This window comes from Musca autumnalis, unplaced genomic scaffold (assembly GCF_047663935.1).
Source record: "Musca autumnalis isolate F117 unplaced genomic scaffold, ASM4766393v1 scaffold_3, whole genome shotgun sequence".
In the NCBI taxonomy this organism is placed as follows: Eukaryota; Metazoa; Arthropoda; class Insecta; order Diptera; family Muscidae; genus Musca; species Musca autumnalis.
The window spans coordinates 239889413-239914171 of NW_027411866.1; the positions used below are offsets into that span (position 1 = coordinate 239889413).

The 24759-nt window shown below is 30.0% G+C and overlaps 1 protein-coding gene across 3 annotated transcripts in view; it reads left to right on the forward strand.

Annotated features, from left to right (window-relative positions):
* Positions 1-24759, forward strand: part of LOC141399204 (uncharacterized) — a 132415-nt gene that overhangs the window by 61703 nt on the left and 45953 nt on the right. Inside the window, exon 2 of one of the 3 annotated variants that reach the window (XM_073977469.1) lies at positions 4659-4998. The gene's annotated coding sequence lies outside the window, so the exon portion shown is untranslated. Of the gene's footprint in view, positions 1-4658; positions 4999-5847; positions 6293-24759 lie in introns of those variants that run through there. The other 2 variants (XM_073977468.1, XM_073977470.1) reach the window with 2 other exon arrangements.

Consider the following 24759-nt stretch of genomic DNA (forward strand, 5'->3'; position numbering starts at 1 on the left):
ACCTCATCTTGGCTGGGTGGTATACATTCAATACAATCTTCTGGGATTGGGTCTGTGGTATCTTCGTCGTCTTCGCTGCTATTGGATACCAACAGTTTTGAAAAATGTTCTTTCCATATCCTGAGCACACTATCTGTATCAGTTACCAATTTACCTTGCTGCTCTCTACAGGAGGATGTGTCTGTACCAAAGCCATCAGTTTGATGCTTGACTCTTTGGTAGAATTTTCGGACTTCGTTCTGGTTCCTGTACATCCCGACTTTTTCACACTCCCGCTTTTCCATGTCTCTCTTTTTCCTCCGGAAAAGACGTTTCTCCTTTTCTCCCGATATCTCTCTCGTGCCCTACGCGTTGCTACGGATTGTAAAGTAGTCCTATATGCCGCATTTTTCTCTTCGGTAGCAGCACGACATTCCTGATCATACCATGGAATCCTTGGTGGAGGTCTCTGGTATCCAAGTATGGATTTTGTGGCTGTTTACATGGAGTGGGCAATATTTTGCCATTGTGCTGATATGTTATCGGGACGAGGAGTGCTTTCATTAAGCAATTGGGCTGGTTGAGTGGAATATGCTGTGGCTATCTGTTGTGATTCAGCTTTCCGATGTCTAACTTCCGTACTGTGTCTGTTCGTACTTTGTTTGCTACGTTTAACCGGGTGCGTACCTTTGCTGCAACAAGGTAGTGGTCCGAGTCTATGTTTGCTCCTCGGAACGAACGCACATCCAACACGCTCGATGAGTATTTTCCATCTATCACAACGTGATCGATTTGATTTCTTTTTTTCTGATCTGAAGACAGCCAGGTGCCCTTATGGATGTCGGGATGTTGAAATCTGGTGCTGCTAACTACCATGTCTCTTGCAGCTGCAAAGTCTATCAGCCTCATACCATTGTCAGATGTTTCACTGTGGAGGCTGAATTTTCCGACTGTTGGGCCAAAGATATTTTCCTTTCCAATTTTGGCATTAACATCGCCTAGAATAATTTTAATGTCATGGGCAGGACAACGGTCATATGTTTCTTCTAAGCGCTCATAAAATATATCTTTGGTCAGTTCGCTTGCTTTTAATCGAATTGTAGCAAATCTTTCATTCACTGGTGTGAAGCTGGAGACCAGGTGTTTTAACCTCTGACCAACTACAAATCCGCATCCGAACTCATGCTTTGTGTCATGACAGCTATAATACAGAGCGTCACCTTTAGGTGTTGTTGTGACGCCTTTCCCATTCCATCGTATTTCCTGTATGGCAGTAATGTCGGCCTTGTACTTTTCAAGTACATCTGTCAATGCGTAAACTGCACCTTCTGTATAAAGAGTGCGAACATTCCAGGTGCAGTTTCGCAGATCGTCAACTATAGAGGGGTTTGTTTTTCTTTTCTTTCGTTTTTTCATAGTAGGCTGTTTTTTTAGGGGAGGGTTACTAACCCGTCGCCTAAACCCAAGTTTTTAACGTTCTTATGGGTGAACGCGCGGCACATGTTAGCTCACTACCTTTAACGGGAGTTAAAGGCAGTTCCCCAGGTGACACCACGGGGAGGTCAGTGTCCACTTGAGATGAAAGAGGGACCAAGATCAGGATTTATCATGGTCCCTTTGCCATGTTAAAACCGGTCCATCCCCTACGTCACGCATAGAAATCCATAAAAATAGAAATCCATTAGAATTATTTTTGCAGTTCTTGAAAAACCTGGGATTTTGATATGTGCCTATAGCAAACATTTTATGTACGTCCCAGTGTAATTGCATAAAAATAAGAGAGTGGGACTTCTTTTCAGACGTTTTTGTACGACATCCCCTTTCCGGGCTAGTGTTCTATTTGGTAAAACTTTGTATAAGAGCCCACTTTCGTCTGCATTAAAAATATTTTCCGGGGAATAATTTTGTAGTAATTTCTTCAGTTTGGAGCTTTCCGAAATTTTTCAGCAGCTTCTTTGCCAATTGCACATTTCTCTCCACTTGGATGGATTTTATGTTTTCTTTCTTTTGCCATCTCCAGAACCACCCATTGATGGTGTCAAAATCAGAATTCCATTTTCATTTAACTTTAAATCGCTCATTTTCTTTAACGCATTTGATCAAACCACATGCCCAGAGGTTTTTCAACATTGTCATGATTGGATTTTCGCCATCGTCAAATAATAAAATTTTTGTTTCTCTGCAACTAAACGAGTTTTATTTTCGTTTCTTATAATTATATTCACCGTGGAAATGTCGCAATTAAATTCTTTTGCTAATTTCTGCTTCGATTTTTTTCCCTTATTTATTCCACTTGGGTACATAGGGTATCTACAAGTTCATTTCATTTTACTTTATCATGACAAATCATTTTTATTTCATTAAACGACAGGTTTATTTTTGCGATGTCCGTTGTTAGCGTTCTTCGCCATGTATTCTTCGGACGTCCACGTCTTCTGTTGCCTTGTGGGTTCCATACCAAGGCATACCTCGCGATGCTGTCGTGGGTTTTACGAAGAGTATGGCCCACCCAGCTCCACTTTCGTTTCATTAGTTGTTTGCCAATAGGTATTTCGTTCGACTTTCTCCAGAGCTCGTTGTTTGATATTGTGTTAGGCCAGAATATACGCCAAATTATTCGCAGGAATTTATTGATTTGCGTTTGTCTTCAAGATGGCGGTGAAATCCCCACACAATTCCTCTTTTTCTCTTGCACACTTCGACACGGTATCAAGCACTAACGTAAACAGCAGTGGGGATAGAGGACAACCCTAATGCTTTCAAAATTTTGCTTCCATCTTTCAGCTTGCAAGTCAACATTAGATATTATATCGCCGTTTGTATCCTTGATCCCCCTATTCCTGTTGAGTGATTGGTTAGATATTTGCATGTTCGGCATCTTTTGCATTTTTCGTCTAGGTATTTCCTCTTATCGGTACGTGCTGACCGTTTCAGTTGCTTTGCAAAGTATTGATATGAAGGCAGTATATTGCGGTTATTTAATGATAGTGATTTTAAGCGATTTCTTTCTTGGATCAAGCTCCAGGTACCACCTAATGTCCAAGAATATTTGCGGATTTCCTTGTGCGGAAATAGCGAACCGCCTATGACGAGGTTGAAAGCTTGGCACATCGCGATAAAACGCTCCCCATTATCATTTTTTCCCATACCGTGTTTGCCCATTATTTGTGTTATTCCAGTGTTTTCAGAGCCATTTTTGTCATTAAAGTCGCCAATGACTAGTAACATGTCCCGACTAGGGACTTTCGCTATAGTAGCGGTCAATTGTTCGTAGAACTCGTCTTTATTTATACTCTCAGCGTCTTCTGTTGGGGCATAACATTGAACAATTGTAACACATTTCCACACTGAAGTATTGAGGCGTGCCGTCAAGATCCTATCACTGATCGCTTTCCAAGATTTTAATGTATTTTTAATTCCCCTTGAGAGTATAATTCCGACTCCATTTTCCCGTCTTTCTTCTTTGACACTGTACAAAACTAGACTTCCGTTTGCTGTTATAAACTCCCCATTTTAACCCCCAGTTTTTGTAATTAATTTTTGTTCGTTCGTCTATATTCGTAATAATTTAGGCATCCATAGCTCTGCCGCCAGATGACATACAGACCTAATTTTTCGTAGACGCGTTCCATATTTAGTAAAGAATTCCTCATATAAAAATTAGCGCTCTACATTTGCGCTTAGGCGAGTAAATCGATCTACAAAATTTGACAATTCGTGTGAGAAAAAAGAAGTTTTTACAAAAACAGGGGGTAAATCCATCGCATTTCACTTATCCCTAGGATTCCGATGTCAAATATTTCCATTTGGGGTACAACCTGCGCAAGCTTTGTGGAATCGCTTAGTGTTCTTATATTCCAAGTTCCTATTCGTGTCCTTTTCCGTGTGACAAAGTTCGTCAACGTTACGAGTGTTGGTATTTCATTCATTGTAGACATTTCGAAAATCGATTAAGTTTCAGGTAAGGGGGTGATTGGTCCACTGTACCCTGGAATGGTAGTGAGGCTGCCACTTTAAGCCACCATTCTGGCTTTAATTGCATTTATTGGATTTTCACTCCGGCGCCAATTAATCGCCGTGTCACTACAGGGATCTCTGGTAAACTCGGGAATTTGTGTCGTTTATAGCCCCCGAGGCTCTCCCCCCATAGTCGCTGAGCTGTCCGCGGCTGCTTGTTTAATTCGCAGCTACCCAATATATCTACTGGGCTTTCCACTATCCGCAACCCGTGGATGCGTCCGTTAGCATTCAGCCATGCTTCCCGACAGGGCGGATCGATTTTGGTTTACTTTTGCGATATCTTCTTGCGTTCGACACCATCATCATCCAATTAATTAGCGTGGTTCTCAAATGTCATTTGAGTCTGCCTCTTTGTCTGCACCTTCTACAATATTTTTAAACATTTTCTTTTGTCTCTTCTGGCTGAGCTTTTTGCTGCTTTTGCAATATTTTTTATATTGTCGGGTTATCTAATTTATTTTTTACGGCTTTTCTATAATTCATGAGTTTCAGTCTTTAATCTGTTATCCAATATTTCTGTTTAAATTTAAATTCTTTTTCGACTATAACCTTTAAAGCTTTATGGTTGTCTTTAATTGTCAAATATAAAATCTACTTTGATTACTTTATTTTCTCCTTATTAAAATAAACTATTTTATTTTCCGTCTTTGTTTTTGCAGACATTTATAATATCGCAAAAAGTGGTCTGATATTGCAACAACAAAATTACGCTTAATGAATGATGCCAACTATTTGTGTACTTCCAAGTGACTAACCAACTAAGACACAAAAAGCAGCGAAGATAACGACACATTTTGGCCGCATTCCCAAATTAATTACGCCAAACAAAAGGCAACGACAAACAACACCAATATCGGATTACACCAACCAGCAAGTTATCCGGCGAGGGAACAAACGACGCATTGTATTAGATGCTGGTGGCATCTATGGTCTAGCGTGCCTGGACGACATTTTCGCAGCAATATTATATGGATGTTGAATACAAGCGTTAAAGAAAAGGTAAGCAATAACAACGATGTCAACTAAAACTTGACTTAATTTTCATAAAAATCGTCGTATCAATTTTACTTTACTTCGCTCCCAACTCTTCGTCATCTTGATAACGGAAATAATTCGTGCAAAATTTCCAAAGACGTGTTTGAAGCCAAATAGCATTTCATGCGTGTGCGTAAAAACCTGTCAGCCAGCGTCAATCCAGACTTTAAATTTATGAATGAGTGTGAATATCGCGCGTTCAAGTTTTCCAACAGTGAGTGAATGAGTGAAAGCCGGAATTTTATACAAATAAAAACAACAAACCAATTTTTTGTTTGCAAAAACAACTGAATGGCAGATTAGTATAGCGGTAAACATTTAACGCCGACGCATGGTGGTGTGGGATTACATGGGAGAGAGTATACTCTCGCTCAGAGTGATATTAGTCCATGGATAGGCAATGAGCGCTTACTGAGAGCAACTTCAATGTAAAATGCATTGAAATGTATGCTCACTTGCTCTCAGTAAGCGCACATCACCTATCCCTGTATTAGTCAGTGTTGCCATTAGAAACACGAAAGATATCTGTTAGGGACTGCTTGAGAATGAAACTTGATCTGTTAAAAATCTATATTAGCAGCTAGGTTGTAATGGCAACTCTATATTGACATTCTCTGAGAGAACAAGCTCCCTAATGAGAGAAATTGGAGAAATGTAATAAAATGAGAGCTTAGTAATGAATAATAATGGATTACCACAGGTGAAAATTGAAAGACAAAACAAGTGTTTGTTTTTCTTTTTTTTGTGGGAGCTAATTACAAGTGAGAAGAAGAAGCCAAGCTAAAGAGCCACCAAACATTATATTAACGATTCAGTTGTTATTTACTTTTATAACGGTAAAGACGTTGGTGTGAATGTTGCCGGTATCTCGAAATAAGTTTTTTTTTTATTCAGTGCGGCGCATGCGCACAACAACGATTTAATTGATTAAATCGAATCAATTGACAGGTGCGCGCGCGATCTTTATCAAAACAAAACAATTCTCCGCTTTGTGAATTAATCGAAACAAAACAGTGAAATGATTTAATGATTAGTTTGAAAACAAGATGACAATAACAGCTATTCATTCATTATGATGATGATGTTGATAATCGCTTTCGAAGAGAGTGAAAAAAAATGAAAAAGAAAAGCATCTATTAAACCATAAATGACATTGAAAGTCAATCAATTATCCATCACTTAGTTTTAATGATTTGAAAAATAAGAGTTAAGTGAATGAGAAAAGCTGTGAGCTCTGTGAAAAGTGATATTTGGAAATGTAAGAAATTTTTTGCATTGATTTGAAAAAAGTGCAATAATGGGGTATTAGACTTATTAACAAGGAAATTATGTAGTTGAGGAAAATGTAGATAATTGGCGGATAAAGGAAAATATTTATCAAATCGGAAGAAAAATAGTTTTTATTATAATTTCATGTGTATAGGCCTCGCGGCTGGCTTCCTGGCTTAAGTAATTTCTGGTAGATATGTAACTAAGAGGCAAATAGCAACCTAGTTCGAACTTGGCCTGGACGTTTTCTATTCTCTTAGCAGGAATGTTTACGTAAGAATACCTTGTTTCTTATGCATCGGGTCTTTAATCCATTTCAGTATGGAAGAAAATCCACCAAACATGTCCATCTAAAAAATTCGACGTGGCTAAACTCTCTGAGCCTCATCATAAACAAACTGTAACAAATGAAATAATTAAATTTTCGGAGGATCAATATCCGGAAACAGACGGAATCGAAGAGATGTGGAAACATATAAAAGAGAAAATTCTGTGCATATGCGAAGAAAAAAATAGGACAATATCCAAAAGAAAAACGAGAATGGATATCTATTACTACGTGGACCCTAATTGAAGAAAGGAGAAATCTAATGAAACTAAAAAAATGATGAGCCATGCCATGCTCGGCGTGTAAAACTGGAAAAAGAACACCAACTAAAGGACAAAGAAGTGCGTAAAGCTTGTAGAAAGGACAAAAGGTTATTCATAGACGAATTTGCCACTCTAGCTAACGACGCTGCTAGTAAAAATTACACTAAAACCGTTTATAAACTTACAAAGAAGCTTTCTGGAAAGGATATTTCATCAGATCGGTCAACGACGATCAACTAATAAGATGGCGAGAACACTTCATAGAAACTCTGAACAACTATCCCAATACATCTTCTATTCTCGACTCAACAGAAATTATAGCGCCACCACCCCTCGATATAAACAACAGTTTTCCAGATGACATTGAAAATGCTATTAGGAAACTAAAAAATAATAAATCACCAGGTTACGATCGCATACCTCCAGAAATATTAAAATGCTGCCCCGACAAAATGGCAAAAATATTCCACCCACTCATAAAAAAAATCTGGGAAGAAGATTATACTGATTATACTAAATGGAAATGGACCAATCTCAAAAAAGCGCAATACGAAGACTTTAAATGCAGAGTTCTACACAATGGTCGCTTCTCTGAACCGTTCACTCCTATGTCGGGTGTAAGACAAGGATGCTTACTTTCACCCATTTTATTCCTGCTGGTCATCGACAAAGTCCTTACTGACACAATTAATCATAAAAATCGAGAAATTCAGAGGACTTTAACGGAGAAGCTAGAGGACCTGAAGTATGCAGATGACATATGTCTTTTGTCCACAAAACACAGCGATATGCAGTCAAAAATTAATGACATAGTAACAGAGTCAGCTAAAGCAGGACTTAAGATCAATACAAGTAAAACAAAAGCAATAAACACGAAATCCATAAAACCAAACCCCTTTTTTATTGGAGACGAACCGATTGAATTCGTGGAGAAATTCTGTTATCTCGGAAGTATAATTGCAATCGAAGGCGGAGCGGAAGCCGACATCGCAAGTAGAATTGGCAAAGCTAACGGAGCTTTCAATCAATTACGATGTATCTGGATGTAACTATATTCATGTCGAACGTTCTATCAGTATTGCTTTACAGATGTGAAACCTGGTTGACAACAACAGCATTAAGTTCGAACCTACAGTCATTTACAAATCAATGTATTCGATACATATTAAAAATTTGGTGGCCAAATGTCATAACCAATTCCGATCTCTACCAAAGGTGCAATATCGATCCATTAACAACCATCATACAAAGTAGAAAATGGAAGTGGATAGGGCACACGTTGAGGAAAAATAACGAAGAGCTATGCCGACAAGCCCTAGATTGGAATCCCCAAGGGAGCAGAAAAAAGGAAGACCTAAAAACTCCTGGAAAAGAAGGAGTTAGAAAGCACCGGAAAATCATGGAGCGAAATAAAAGCACTAGCAAATGACAGAACATCCTGGAGGTTGTTTGTAGAGGCTCTATGCTTCTCAAGGAGTTAAACGGAAAAGAAGAAGAATATGGATGAATATATCCTTCTTAAAACAAAATAATGACATACGGAAGGTGAAAAAAGCAGCGCATGCAAAACATTTTTAGAATCTATGGCAGCGAATGCAGAAACGGCAGCATGTGCTAATAACAAAAAATAAATGCGCCTAATTATAGGTCGAATAGCAAACCAGAATTGAACGCGGAATTATGCAGTGAAGGCTGGCAATGGTACGCTTCTAACAAACAACATTTTATAGAAATAAGCAATTACCAAAACACCGGCGATATAGAAGAAAATGCCACTGTGGAAATCAGGCGAGTTAGCTTATGTACCCAGGGCTTAAGTGTGCACTTGGAGCAAATATTTAAATATGTGACTGTGGGAATATTACTTTTCAATGTTCCACTTTATGTTAAAAAATATTTTCAATCACATAAGCATTGATATTTATTATTGTTTGTCAATGTTATGAAAAAATTCAAAATATAGCGGAAAGGACGTTCCGCGACATCATCAATGCTGCAGCCGCTCGCCATATACCTGCTGGTCGAATACCCGAAGTAAGACCAAATTTCCCAGCAGAGGCGACGGGATTGGGAGCTTCGTCGAACCAACCCCGACGACCCCAGAGTCAGGGAGCTGACACTGGAAGTTAACAGGCTGGTCGGCGAACATAAGCGGAACAAGTGGTTAAATCATCTGAAGAGTTGCAACATTGGAGCCGGTATAAGCAAATTGTGGACAACGGTTAAGTCACTCTCGAACCCCGGAAGGAGGGATGACAGGACCTCAGTCACGTTTGGCGACGTTACGTTGACTGACCAGAAGAGGTGTGCAAGTTACTTCAATCGACTGTTTGTCGAGCACCCCGAGAGTGACAGGGCGAAGAGAAGAGTGTTGTGTCGCATTAGATCTCTTCCTGCCGAGGATGAACCACCACAGTTTACAATGGATGATGTTGCGAATGCCATCAGGAACGCTAAATCATCCAAAGCGTTGGGCCCTGATGGAATCTCCATGGTAATGCTGAAGCAGCTGGATGAGCCGGGAGTGGAGTATCTCACTAAAGTTCTCAACCTGTCACTAGCCACCCTGGAAAATGAGCCAAAGTCTGGAAAATGGGCAGGGTAGTCCCGCTACTGAAGCCAGGCAAGGATGCCAGCAAAGGTGAATCGTACAGGCCGATTTCGCTTTTGTCGCCCGTAGCAAAGACCCTTGAGGCCTTAGTCCTCCCCAGTATCAGAAATAGCTATCAAGTTGCCGATCATCAGCATGGATTCCGTAAGCAGCACAGCGCGACAACTGCTCTGCACGCCATTACCACACATATTTGTCAAGGACTCAACCAGAGACGGCCGTGCGATAGAACTTAGCAAAAGCCTCTGACACTGTCAAGCACTTCACGCTGTTCGAGGACATCGAGCAGACATATGTGTGGTCGCCAGTCGTATGTGGAGTTCAGGAACAAGAAATCCAAGCCCCGTAGTGAAAAAGGGAGTTCCCCAAGGAGGGGTGATATCTCCGGACCTGTTTAAACTCTACCTTTCCTGTATTCCGCCCCTCCAGACGGCATTGAGATCGTAACGTATGCGGATCCTGGCGTCAGGTACCTACCCTGATGACATCTGTGAGAGACTGAACTCCTATTTAACCGATCTTACCACCTTTTTCCACGCGGGGAATATGAAGATATCCGCCACTAAATCGACGGCCACTCTGTTCACCACATAGACGTTCACCAGTATAGAAGAGAGTTGAATATCAGGGTCGATGGTAGCAGAATTCCGACCACAAACTGCCCCAAAATTCTAGGGGTCACATTCGACACCACTTTCACGTCGTCCGCGCATGCCACAGCTATCTGCGATAAACTGAAATGTAGGAACGAGGTCCTCAATTCCCTAGCCGGCAGCACTTGGGGTGCAGATAAAGGAACCTTGTTGACCATGCATAAAGCAATAGGTCGGTCTGTGGAAAGCTATGCGGCGCCAGTTTGGTCCCCGAATTTATGTGACACGCAGTGGAATAAGATTAAAATTTGTCAGAACGCCGCCCTGAGAACAGCAACAGGGTGTCTCCTCAAATCTTCAGTGGACCATCTACTTGAGGAGGCAAAGACAGTACGACAACATAATGAGATGCTATCGTTGCAGTACTTGCTCGGATGTTACCGTGAGAGTCTTCCAAATTACCATCTGCTGGTCACCGATACACCCAGGCATATCAAAAGGATATTTATGCTCTACAGACGGAGGTCCAACTATATAGGAGAGAATCTCTACGTCAACAGACATATCAGGCATGTTTGAACAGCATTCACACGGACACAGTTACTAAGGCCATAAGCAATTATTGTGTAAATGCAGTCATCGGGGTACATCCCCCTTCTATCGTAGCTGAAGAGCGTCAGCTGCCACGACAAATCAGAGTAGTTTTGGCTCAATTACGCTCGGGATATTGCAGTCGCCTAAATTCTTATTGGGCGGGAATCGATCGCACCGTGCAAGACATCTGCTCAGTATACGGCATGGGCCCGCACGATGCTAATCACCTATTCAACTGCACCGCCAAACCTACTCATCTAACTCCAGTGGATTTGTGGTTACATCCCATCGAAGTAGCCACCTTCCTGGAACTGGAGATAGACCCAGAGCCAGCTTGAACAGGAGAACGAACATACAAACACAATAATAAAACAATGTTACAACAACAAGTACTACTACTTTTTATTGGTCGCTAACTTACCGAAAAAATATCGTTAATTACCGAAATTATACTTACTTAGCTGGCCCATTACAGAACATTTGTTCCATAGACCGAACTAAGAAAAAATCTCCAATTCTCTCTGTTTAGTGCTTCGCTTTCTGGAATACCGCGCCTTGTCATATCTTCATCCACTTGTTTGCGCCATGTGGCTCGAATTTATACGCCCTTTTAGCGGGTTTATCATCGCTCATTCTTATTATATGGCCTAGCCAACGCAACCGCTGCATCTCGATACGTTTAACTAGATTGATGTCGTTGTACAGCAGATACAGCTCGTGGTTCATACGACGTCGATATTCACCGTCAAAGCAGATTGGTCCGTAAATCTTTCGAAGAATTTTTCTCTCAAACACGCCAAGCACTGCCTTATCTGCTTGCGCAAGTACCCAGGCTTCGGAACCATACATCAGCACGGGTAGTATCAGTGTTTTCTAAAGCGTTATTTTTGTTTGACGAGTTGTGGCTTTGTTTTTAAAGTGCTTACTTAAGCCAAAGTAGCATCTGTTGACCAATACAATTTTTCTTTTTATTTCACAACTGATGTCGTTTGTTGTGTTTACGGCGGTGCCGAGGTATACGAAGTCTTTTACTACCTCAACCAACTTCAACAGTTGGTCCGATCTCAATGAACGCATTGCGCGTCGACACCATCAGGTTGGTCTTCTCGACGTTTACCGCCAGACCCACCTTAGCAGATTCTCCTTCGACCTTCATAAAGGTATCAGTTACTTCTTTTACTGATCTTCCCATGATGTCTATATCATCAGCATAAGCAAGTAATATGTGGCTATTGGTGTAGATTGTGCCACTTCTTTTGACGTTTGCCTCTCGTATAACCTTTTCTAGCAGGATGTTGAAAAGATCACACGAAAGGCTGTCTCCTTGCCTGGAACCTCTTTTGGTACAAAACTCATCGGAGAGGTTCTTTCCTATTTTAAGTGAGGACCTCGTGTCAGTTAGAGTCATTTTGCAAAGCCGAATGAGCTTTGCGGGGATGCCAAATTCAGGCATTGCATGGAATACCTTTGAACGTAGCGGGCTGTGGTAGGTGTTGATCTGCATCTCTTGGGTCTTCTCCAGGATTTGCCGCAGGGTAAATATCTGGTCAATGGTGGTCTTGCCAGGTCTAAAGCCGCATTGGTATGGTCCAATTATTTCGTTGACCATGGGCTTTAGTCGTTCGCACAATATCACTGAAACTATCTTGTAGACAATAGGGAGAAGACTTATGCCCCTATAGTTGGAGCATTAAGTCTTATCTCCTTTCTTATGGACGGGACACAGGATGCTCAGGTTCCAATCGTCGGGTACGCGTTCTTTCTGCCAGATTGAGCTAACTAGCTGCTGCATACACCTTATCAGCGTGTCGCCTCCGGTTTTAAACAGCTCGGCGGGTAGGACATCAGCTCCCGCTGCCTTATTATTCTTCAGCCGGTTTATTGCTGTCTTTACCTCATCTTGGCCGGGTGGTTTACATTCAATACCATCTTCTGGGATTGGATCTTTGGTATCTTCGTCGAATTCGCTACTTTTGGACACCAACAGTTTGGAAAAATGCTCTTTCCATATCCTTAGCACACTATCTGTATCTGTTACCAGATTACCTTGCTGGTCTCTACAGGAAGATGTGCCTGTACCAAAGCCATCTGTTTGATGTTTCACTCTTTGGTAGAATTTTCGGACTTCATTCTGGCTCCTGTACATCTCGATTTTTTCACACTCCCGCTTTTCCATTTCTCTCTTCTTCTTGCGGAAAAGACGTTCCTCTTCTCTCCTTTTCTCCCGATATCTCTCTCGTGCGCTACGCGTTGCTACTTATTGTAAAACAGCCCTATATGCCGCATTTTTCTCTTCGGTAGCAGCACGACGCTCCTGGTCATACCATGGATTCCATGGTGGAGGTCTCTGGTATCCAAGTACTGATTTTGCGGCTGTTTGCATGGAGTGGGCAATGTTTTGCCATTGTCCTGATATGTTATCGGGACGAGGAGTGCTTTGATTTAGCAGTTGGGCCAGTTGAGTGGAATATGCTGTGGCTATCTGTTGTGTCTGTTCGCACTTTGTTTGCTACGTTTAATCTGGTACGTACCTTTGCTGCAACAAGGTAGCGGTCCGAGTCTATGTTTGAACCTCGGAACGACCGTACATCCAACACGCTTGATGCATGTCTTCCATCTATCACAACGTCATCAATTTGATTTCTTGTTCTTTGATCTGGCGACGGCCAGATGCCCTTATGAATATCGAGATGCTTAAATCTGGTACTGCTAACTACCATGTTTCGTGCAGATGCAAGGTCTATCAGTCTCATACGATTGTCAGATGTTTCACTGTGGAGACTGATTTTCCCGATTGTTGGGCCAAAGATATTCTCCTTTCCAATTTTAGCATTAAAATCGCTTAGTATAATTTTATTCTACGGGATGGTTACTAGCCCGACTCCCAAACCCAAGTTTTTTAAAGCTCAAAAGTCTGGAAACTTTGCGGAAAAGTTAGCTGTAGGAATAGAACGACAGGGCCTGTTTGGAAAATGAATCTTATATTGAGAGTCATTCCTTGCAATAGTTACCGAGCCCACTATCCATTGTAGTTGGTAGCATGGACACAATATCGATGTTAACAAGATAAAAACATTTGGTCATAATCTCCAAATCCTAAACTGCACTTATGTTGAACTTTTGTGAGGGATGTATCCGAAGATGTTGTTCCATATATATCCTATTGGATCTTGATGTTCATTTGTAGGTGACTTAAAGATGTGCCAGGTTTCGGTCAAATTGAATATTTGAAAATGTGTGTACCTGACCTTAAACTGGATTAAACGTTTGCGGAGGAGGTTCAGTCCTTGACCCAACTAGCCGTTGGAGTCCGTAAGCATGGACTTGCCCAAGAAAGAAGTATATCGTTGTAATCATCTTTGATGGACCTTTCCAAATAATCTTCGAACAGCTCTTAAACTGCGACTAAGCAAAAATTATGAACTTCGGTTTGGGAGAAACCCATATTAGTTGTTCAATATAGTTCATATACGAACTTGATTTAAGTTTGAATGAAATATCCCGATGTGAAAAGGTTAGGCCAATGTCAGTCACGGCTGTCAGTAATTATATTATCAGCCATCTTGGAACTGGATGTACGTTTGTAAGAAGTTTTACGATGTTCAAAGTTTCGGCCTAAACGGTTCACAGGAAGTATTGACTCGCTCCTGAAAAAATTTACTTCCTTTTGAAGTCTCTTATCTATAGAATACCTTTAGAATGGCTTCTTCCTATAGAATATCTTTATGTGGTCTTCTATCTGTTGGAGGACCTTTGGACTCGATATAGCACTATCGCAATGCAATTAATTTACTTATACATATATGTATGTATACTCGTATATGCTAAGCTATGGCGCATTTACATTTACATGAGAATACGAAGATTTTTTCCGTAGGTCAACATAATAATATTGTTTATGGAAACATTCTTATCATCATCATGGATAGGGACCCATTAGACAGTTTTGTCGGGAATGACGTTCATGAACTAGAGATTAAAGACTATCTGTTCAAGCAAGTTATTACCAAGTGAAAGTGAAACTACTTTCAGTATATTTATTAGAAAAATTACATAACCACTTAAGATCAAGGAAACTGGAACAACTGGCCACTGCCCAATTCCATCTTAGATTAATTGCAGAAAAAAGTAGAAAAAAAAGTTTACAAAATATGACAAAAATTACTTTAGGCATTTTAATTGATTGTTTCGACGTTTAATAAATTTTTAATATCCACCAAAAATTATCATCTTCCAACTCCCCTTTCCAGTGCACCGCTGCTCCTAGATATAATTTTCTCGAACAAAACAGACAAAAGTACAAAAACAAAATACTGCCATTGAGTTGTTGTTAAAATTTTTGTTATTTTTACAAAACAAGTGAAAGTGCAGATTTGTTTTCTATCTTCTCTTATTTCAATTTTCCACGATGTTGCCTTGCTGCAACTAGCCAAAAGCAAGCTGACCAATAAGCATAGGCACCACCACTGCTAGCCACCAAAAGCAATCAGGCAGACCACCAAAGAGTTACTTAGTTAGCCAAGATGTGCAAAATTTCCCATACACAAAACATACATTTTCTGGAACTTTAAAATGAAAATTGCAATGGGAGAAAACTATGGAGGACAAGGGGATGCCCTAAATCGAGGTGCATCTTTGAATAAAATGCATCCTAAAGGTCTTGTTAAAAAATCCACGTTTATTTAAAAAACATTTAAAAAAATCAAAAAATTATTTTAAAATAATTTTAAAAAATCCAAGATTATTAAAAAAATAATTTTAAAAAATCCACGATTATTTAAAAAATAATTTTAAAAAATCCACGATTATTTAAAAAATAATTTTAAAAAATCCACGATTATTTAAAAAATAATTTTAAAAAATCCACGATTATTTAAAAAATAATTTTAAAAAATTCACGATTATTTAAAAAATAATTTTAAAAAATCCACGATTATTTAAAAAAATAATTTTAAAAAATTCACGATTATTTAAAAAATAATTTTAAAAAATCCACGATTATTTAAAAAATAATTTTAAAAAATACACGATTATTTAAAAAATAATTTTAAAAAATCCACGATTATTTAAAAAATAATTTTAAAAAATCCACGATTATTTAAAAAATAATTTTAAAAAATCCACGATTATTTAAAAAATAATTTTAAAAAATCCACGATTATTTAAAAAATAATTTTAAAAAATCCACGATTATTTAAAAAATAATTTTAAAAAATCCACGATTATTTAAAAAATAATTTTAAAAAATCCACGATTATTTAAAAAATAATTTTAAAAAATCCATGATTATTTAAAAATAATTTTAAAAAATCCACGATTATTTAAAAAATAATTTTAAAAAATCCACGATTATTTAAAAAATAATTTTAAAAAATCCACGATTATTTAAAAAATAATTTTAAAAAATCCACGATTATTTAAAAAATAATTTTAAAAAATCCACGATTATTTAAAAAATAATTTTAAAAAATCCACGATTATTTAAAAAATAATTTTAAAAAATCCACGATTATTTAAAAAATAATTTTAAAAAATCCACGATTATTTAAAAAATAATTTTAAAAAATCCACGATTATTTAAAAAATAATTTTAAAAAATCCATGATTATTTAAAAATAATTTTAAAAAATCCACGATTATTTAAAAAATAATTTTAAAAAATCCACGATTATTTAAAAAATAATTTTAAAAAATCCACGATTATTTAAAAAATAATTTTAAAAAATCCACGATTATTTAAAAAATAATTTTAAAAAATCCACGATTATTTAAAAAATAATTTTAAAAAATCCACGATTATTTAAAAAATAATTTTAAAAAATCCACGATTATTTAAAAAATAATTTTAAAAAATCCATGATTATTTAAAAATAATTTTAAAAAATCCACGATTATTTAAAAAATAATTTTAAAAAATCCACGATTATTTAAAAAATAATTTTAAAAAATCCACGATTATTTAAAAAATAATTTTAAAAAATCCACGATTATTTAAAAAATAATTTTAAAAAATCCACGATTATTTAAAAAATAATTTTAAAAAATCCACGATTATTTAAAAAATAATTTTAAAAAATCCACGATTATTTAAAAAATAATTTTAAAAAATCCACGATTATTTAAAAAATAATTTTAAAAAATCCACGATTATTTAAAAAATAATTTTAAAAAATCCACGATTATTTAAAAAATAATTTTAAAAAATCCACGATTATTTAAAAAATAATTTTAAAAAATCCACGATTATTTAAAAAATAATTTTAAAAAATCCACGATTATTTAAAAAATAATTTTAAAAAATCCACGATTATTTAAAAAATAATTTTAAAAAATCCACGATTATTTAAAAAATAATTTTAAAAAATCCACGATTATTTAAAAAATAATTTTAAAAAATCCACGATTATTTAAAAAATAATTTTAAAAAATCCACGATTATTTAAAAAATAATTTTAAAAAATCCACGATTATTTAAAAAATAATTTTAAAAAATCCATGATTATTTAAAAATAATTTTAAAAAATCCACGATTATTTAAAAAATAATTTTAAAAAATCCACGATTATTTAAAAAATAATTTTAAAAAATCCACGATTATTTAAAAAATAATTTTAAAAAATCCACGATTATTTAAAAAATAATTTTAAAAAATCCACGATTATTTAAAAAATAATTTTAAAAAATCCACGATTATTTAAAAAATAATTTTAAAAAATCCACGATTATTTAAAAAATAATTTTAAAAAATCCATGATTATTTAAAAATAATTTTAAAAAATCCACGATTATTTAAAAAATAATTTTAAAAAATCCACGATTATTTAAAAAATAATTTTAAAAAATCCACGATTATTTAAAAAATAATTTTAAAAAATCCACGATTATTTAAAAAATAATTTTAAAAAATCCACGATTATTTAAAAAATAATTTTAAAAAATCCACGATTATTTAAAAAATAATTTTAAAAAATCCACGATTATTTAAAAAATAATTTTAAAAAATCCACGATTATTTAAAAAATAATTTTAAAAAATCCATGATTATTTAAAAATAATTTTAAAAAATCCACGATTATTTAAAAAATAATTTTAAAAAATCCACGATTATTTAAAAAATAATTTTAAAAAATCCACGATTATTTAAAAAATAATTTTAAAAAATCCACGATTATTTAAAAAATAATTTTAAAAAATCCACGATTATTTAAAAAATAATTTTAAAAAATCCACGATTATTTAAAAAATAATTTTAAAAAATCCACGATTATTTAAAAAATAATTTTAAAAAATCCACGATTATTTAAAAAATAATTTTAAAAAATCCACGATTATTTAAAAAATAATTTTAAAAAATCCATGATTATTTAAAAATAATTTTAAAAAATCCACGATTATTTAAAAAATAATTTTAAAAAATCCACGATTATTTAAAAAATAATTTTAAAAAATCCACGATTATTTAAAAAATAATTTTAAAAAATCCACGATTATTTAAAAAATAATTTTAAAAAATCCTCGATTATTTAAAAAATATTTTTAAAAAATCCACGATTATTTAAAAAATATTTTTAAAAACTTCACGATTATTTAAAAAATATTTTTAAAAACTTCACGATTATTTAAAAAATAATTTTAAAACTCCACGATTATTTAAAAAATATTTTTAAAAACTTCACGATTATTTAAAAAATAATTTTAAAAAATCCACGATTATTTAAAAAATAATTTTAAAAAATCCACGATTATTTAAAAAATAATTTTAAAAAATCCACGATTATTTAAAAAATAATTTTAAAAAATCCACGATTATTTAAAAAATAATTTTAAAAAATCCACGATTATTTAAAAAATAATTTTAAAAAATCCACGATTATTTAAAAAATAATTTTAAAAAATCCACGATTATTTAAAAAATAATTTTAAAAAATCCACGTTTATTTAAAGAATAATTTTAAAAAATCCACGTTTATTTAAAGAATAATTTTAAAAAATCCACGTTTATTTAAAAAATAATTTTAAAAAATCCACGATTATTTAAAAAATAATTTTAAAAAATCCACGATTATTTAAAAAATAATTTTAAAAAATCCACGATTATTTAAAAAATAATTTTAAAAAATCCACGATTATTTAAAAAATAATTTTAAAAAATCCACGATTATTTAAAAAATAATTTTAAAAAATCCACGATTATTTAAAAAATAATTTTAAAAAATCCACGATTATTTAAAAAATAATTTTAAAAAATCCACGATTATTTAAAAAATATTTTTAAAAAATCCACGATTATTTAAAAAATATTTTTAAAAAATCCACGATTATTTAAAAAATATTTTTAAAAAATCCACGATTATTTAAAAAATATTTTTAAAAAATCCACGATTATTTAAAAAATAATTTTAAAAAATCCACGATTATTTAAAAAATAATTTTAAAAAATCCACGATTATTTAAAAAATAATTTTAAAAAATTCACGATTATTTAAAAAAATAATTTTAAAAAATTCACGATTATTTAAAAAATAATTTTAAAAAATCCACGATTATTTAAAAAATAATTTTAAAAAATCCACGATTATTTAAAAAATAATTTTAAAAAATCCACGATTATTTAAAAAATAATTTTAAAAAATCCACGATTATTTAAAAAATAATTTTAAAAAATCCACGATTATTTAAAAAATAATTTTAAAAAATCCACGATTATTTAAAAAATAATTTTAAAAAATCCACGATTATTTAAAAAATAATTTTAAAAAATCCACGATTATTTAAAAAATAATTTTAAAAAATCCACGATTATTTAAAAATAATTTTAAAAAATCCACGATTATTTAAAAAATAATTTTAAAAAATCCACGATTATTTAAAAAATAATTTTAAAAAATCCACGATTATTTAAAAAATAATTTTAAAAAATCCACGATTATTTAAAAAATAATTTTAAAAAATCCTCGATTATTTAAAAAATATTTTTAAAAAATCCACGATTATTTAAAAAATATTTTTAAAAACTTCACGATTATTTAAAAAATATTTTTAAAAACTTCACGATTATTTAAAAAATAATTTTAAAACTCCACGATTATTTAAAAAATATTTTTAAAAACTTCACGATTATTTAAAAAATAATTTTAAAAAATCCACGATTATTTAAAAAATAATTTTAAAAAATCCACGATTATTTAAAAAATAATTTTAAAAAATCCACGATTATTTAAAAAATCCACGATTATTTAAAAAATAATTTTAAAAAATCCACGATTATTTAAAAAATAATTTTAAAAAATCCACGATTATTTAAAAAATAATTTTAAAAAATCCACGATTATTTAAAAAATAATTTTAAAAAATCCACGTTTATTTAAAGAATAATTTTAAAAAATCCACGTTTATTTAAAAAATAATTTTAAAAAATCCACGATTATTTAAAAAATAATTTTAAAAAATCCACGATTATTTAAAAAATATTTTTAAAAAATCCACGATTATTTAAAAAATATTTTTAAAAAATCCACGATTATTTAAAAAATATTTTTAAAAAATCCACGATTATTTAAAAAATATTTTTAAAAAATCCACGATTATTTAAAAAATATTTTTAAAAAATCCACGATTATTTAAAAAATATTTTTAAAAAATCCACGATTATTTAAAAAATATTTTTAAAAAATCCACGATTATTTAAAAAATATTTTTAAAACATCCACGATTATTTAAAAAATATTTTTAAAAAATCCACGATTATTTAAAAAATAATTTTAAAAAATCCACGATTATTTAAAAAATAATTTTAAAAAATCAACGATTATTTAAAAAATAATTTTAAAAAATCCACGATTATTTTAAGAATAATTTTAAAAAATCCACGATTATTTTAAGAATTATTTTAAAAAATCCACGATTATTTTAAGAATAATTATAAAAAATCCACGATTATTTTAAGAATAATTTTAAAAAATCCACGATTATTTAAAAAAATATTTTTAAAAAATCCACGATTATTTAAAAAAATATTTTTAAAAAATCCACGATTATTTAAAAAAATATTTTTAAAAAATCCACGATTATTTAAAAAAATATTTTTAAAAAATCCACGATTATTTAAAAAAATATTTTTAAAAAATCCACGATTATTTAAAAAATATTTTTAAAAAATCCACGATTATTTAAAAAATATTTTTAAAAAATCCACGATTATTTAAAAAATCCACGATTATTTAAAAAATATTTTTAAAAAATCCACGATTATTTAAAAAATATTTTTAAAAAATCCACGATTATTTAAAAAATATTTTTAAAAAATCCACGATTATTTAAAAAATATTTTTAAAAAATCCACGATTATTTAAAAAATATTTTTAAAAAATCCACGATTATTTAAAAAATATTTTTAAAAAATCCACGATTATTTAAAAAATATTTTTAAAAAATCCACGATTATTTAAAAAATATTTTTAAAAAATCCACGATTATTTAAAAAATATTTTTAAAAAATCCACGATTATTTAAAAAATATTTTTAAAAAATCCACGATTATTTAAAAAATATTTTTAAAAAATCCACGATTATTTAAAAAATATTTTTAAAAAATCCACGATTATTTAAAAAATATTTTTAAAAAATCCACGATTATTTAAAAAATATTTTTAAAAAATCCACGATTATTTAAAAAATATTTTTAAAAAATCCACGATTATTTAAAAAATATTTTTAAAAAATCCACGATTATTTAAAAAATATTTTTAAAAAATCCACGATTATTTAAAAAATATTTTTAAAAAATCCACGATTATTTAAAAAATATTTTTAAAAAATCCACGATTATTTAAAAAATATTTTTAAAAAATCCACGATTATTTAAAAAATATTTTTAAAAAATCCACGATTATTTAAAAAATATTTTTAAAAAATCCACGATTATTTAAAAAATATTTTTAAAAAATCCACGATTATTTAAAAACTATTTTTAAAAAATCCACGATTATTTAAAAAATATTTTTAAAAAATCCACGATTATTTAAAAAATATTTTTAAAAAATCCACGATTATTTAAAAAATATTTTTAAAAAATCCACGATTATTTAAAAACTATTTTTAAAAAATCCACGATTATTTAAAAAATATTTTTAAAAAATCCACGATTATTTAAAAAATATTTTTAAAAAATCCACGATTATTTAAAAAATATTTTTAAAAAATCCACGATTATTTAAAAAATATTTTTAAAAAATCCACGATTATTTAAAAATTATTTTTAAAAAATCCACGATTATTTAAAAAATATTTTTAAAAAATCCACGATTATTTAAAAAATATTTTTAAAAAATCCACGATTATTTAAAAAATAATTTTAAAAAATCCACGATTATTTAAAAAATAATTTTAAAAAATCCACGATTATTTAAAAAATAATTTTAAAAAATCCACGATTATTTAAAAAATAATTTTAAAAAATCCACGATTATTTAAAAAATAATTTTAAAAAATCCACGATTATTTTAAGAATAATTTTAAAAAATCCACGATTATTTAAAAAAATATTTTTAAAAAATCCACGATTATTTAAAAAATATTTTTAAAAATCCAAGATTATTTAAAAAATATTTTTAAAAAATCCACGATTATTTAAAAAATATTTTTAAAAAATCCACGATTATTTAAAAAATATTTTTAAAAAATCCACGATTATTTAAAAAATATTTTTAAAAAATCCACGATTATTTAAAAAATATTTTTAAAAAATCCACGATTATTTAAAAAATATTTTTAAAAAATCCACGATTATTTAAAAAATATTTTTAAAAAATCCACGATTATTTAAAAAATAGTTTTAAAAAATCCACGATTATTTAAAAAATAATTTTAAAAAATCCACGATTATTTAAAAAATAATTTTAAAAAATCCACGATTATTTAAAAAATAATTTTAAAAAATCCACGATTATTTAAAAAATATTTTTAAAAAATCCACGATTATTTAAAAAATATTTTTAAAAAATCCACGATTATTTAAAAAATATTTTTAAAAAATCCACGATTATTTAAAAAATAATTTTAAAAAATCCACGATTATTTAAAAAATAATTTTAAAAAATCCACGATTATTTAAAAAATAATTTTAAAAAATCCACGATTATTTTAAGAATAATTATAAAAAATCCACGATTATTTTAAGAATAATTTTAAAAAATCCACGATTATTTAAAAAAATATTTTTATAAAATCCACGATTATTTAAAAAAATATTTTTAAAAAATCCACGATTATTTAAAAAAATATTTTTAAAAAAATCCACGATTATTTAAAAAATATTTTTAAAAAATCCACGATTATTTAAAAAATATTTTTAAAAAATCCACGATTATTTAAAAAATATTTTTAAAAAATCCACGATTATTTAAAAAATATTTTTAAAAAATCCACGATTATTTAAAAAATATTTTTAAAAAATCCACGATTATTTAAAAAATAATTTTAAAAAATCCACGATTATTTAAAAAATAATTTTAAAAAATCCACGATTATTTAAAAAATAATTTTAAAAAATCCACGATTATTTAAAAAATAATTTTAAAAAATCCACGATTATTTTAAGAATAATTTTAAAAAATCCACGATTATTTAAAAAAATATTTTTAAAAAATCCACGATTATTTAAAAAATATTTTTAAAAAATCCACGATTATTTAAAAAATATTTTTAAAAATCCACGATTATTTAAAAAATATTTTTAAAAAATCCACGATTATTTAAAAAATATTTTTAAAAAATCCACGATTATTTAAAAAATATTTTTAAAAAATCCACGATTATTTAAAAAAAAAATTTTATAAAAATCCACGATTATTTAAAAAATATTTTTAAAAAATCCACGATAATTAAAAAAATATTTTTAAAAAATCCACGATTATTTAAAAAATAATTTTAAAAAATCCACGATTATTTAAAAATAATTTTAAAAAATCCACGATTATTTAAAAAATAATTTTAAAAAATCCACGATTATTTAAAAAATAATTTTAAAAAATCCACGATTATTTAAAAAATAATTTTAAAAAATCCACGATTATTTAAAAAATATTTTTAAAAAATCCTCGATTATTTAAAAAATATTTTTAAAAAATCCACGATTATTTAAAAAATATTTTTAAAAACTTCACGATTATTTAAAAAATATTTTTAAAAACTTCACGATTATTTAAAAAATAATTTTAAAACTCCACGATTATTTAAAAAATATTTTTAAAAACTTCACGATTATTTAAAAAATAATTTTAAAAAATCCACGATTATTTAAAAAATAATTTTAAAAAATCCACGATTATTTAAAAAATAATTTTAAAAAATCCACGATTATTTAAAAAATCCACGATTATTTAAAAAATAATTTTAAAAAATCCACGATTATTTAAAAAATAATTTTAAAAAATCCACGATTATTTAAAAAATAATTTTAAAAAATCCACGATTATTTAAAAAATAATTTTAAAAAATCCACGATTATTTAAAAAATAATTTTAAAAAATCCACGTTTATTTAAAGAATAATTTTAAAAAATCCACGTTTATTTAAAAAATAATTTTAAAAAATCCACGATTATTTAAAAAATAATTTTAAAAAATCCACGATTATTTAAAAAATAATTTTAAAAAATCCACGATTATTTAAAAAATAATTTTAAAAAATCCACGATTATTTAAAAAATAATTTTAAAAAATCCACGATTATTTAAAAAATAATTTTAAAAAATCCACGATTATTTAAAAAATAATTTTAAAAAATCCACGATTATTTAAAAAATAATTTTAAAAAATCCACGATTATTTAAAAAATAATTTTAAAAAATCCACGATTATTTAAAAAATATTTTTAAAAAATCCACGATTATTTAAAAAATATTTTTAAAAAATCCACGATTATTTAAAAAATATTTTTAAAAAATCCACGATTATTTAAAAAATATTTTTAAAAAATCCACGATTATTTAAAAAATATTTTTAAAAAATCCACGATTATTTAAAAAATATTTTTAAAAAATCCACGATTATTTAAAAAATATTTTTA